Source organism: Aptenodytes forsteri, unplaced genomic scaffold (assembly GCF_000699145.1).
Source record: "Aptenodytes forsteri isolate BGI_AS27 unplaced genomic scaffold, ASM69914v1 Scaffold59, whole genome shotgun sequence".
NCBI lineage: Eukaryota > Metazoa > Chordata > Aves > Sphenisciformes > Spheniscidae > Aptenodytes > Aptenodytes forsteri.
In genome coordinates, this window is record NW_008794085.1 from 2,252,178 (window position 1) to 2,253,339 (window position 1,162).

Here is a 1,162-nt window from a genome sequence, read left to right on the forward strand (position 1 = left end):
AGCGGTGGAGGCAGAAGGGGCCGGCAGAACTTCGAGGGCAGAGCAGCGGTGGGCTGCGGGGACGGTTAAGCCTCAGTGCCTGTGTTCTGGTTCGCCTGGAATCGACATCGGCTCTCCAGCAGTCTCTCTGCTCCCCTTCCGTCGTCGTTAGCGGAAGCAGGGAATGATTAAAGAGTCTGTAGAGCTGTAGTTACGTGAAGCTAACGGGTTCGGTCGTGGTACTGCTAAAACGGAGAGTGGTATGAGAGCTTCTTCAAACGCTGCCGTCTTGACCTTAGGTGTAGATGGAGGTCAGATTATAATGTTCGCAAAACTTGGGGGCCAAGAGGGGAATTAAATAAAATGTCCATGTGACAGATTACTGAAGAAAATATTTATTATCCTCTTCACTGTTAATCATGGTACAAGCTGTAATGGTAATCTAGGAAGCAAAGAAATATTTGACAGGAGGGAGGAATTTTTTTTTTTAAACTTGCTGGAGAAAGAGAATAGCCAGTAACAACCAAGAGAACAAAACCAGAAGGAGAAATTCTGGGCTTTCAGAACACATGATAATGTTTTGGTTTGCCAGTGAAGTTGTCAGCAAACCTTTTCCAAAGGAAGGGGTTTTTTTTGCTGTCTTGCTCCTTTTTTTGTTCTGGGTGATCCTTCCCCAGTGGCAGATTTTCTGTCTCGTGTCTTGCTCCATTTGTTCCGTATGCTTCCCCCCCCCCCCCCCCACTTTTTTTTTCAACCACTCCCCACAAACACTGTACGGTAGCATAACAAGGCCTCTTCTTAGTTATCCTCAATGGTCTGTGGCAGTAATAACAGGTAATCGTTCCTATTCTGTCCACATATTGTCCACATTCCAAAAGTGAGGATGTTGTCAGTTAATACTACTGTGTCTTTTTTCCAGGCATCTCAGATGTGGTTAAGTCAGTTGTTCTGAGATGAGGATGGTGTTTAAGACAAAAATACTGGCTTTGCTGACTTTGATTAACTATATCTTCTGTTTAAAGATGGTGAAAAAGATGATGAACCAGCTTCTGCTAAGAAACGTAAACTAGACTCTGGGGAGCAGGCGAAGAAGAAGAAGTTATAAGCAGGGCGTGCTGGATTTAGCCATAATGAGAATTTCAATGAACTTGGATTCCTCTGCTGGAATGGGAAACAAATACAT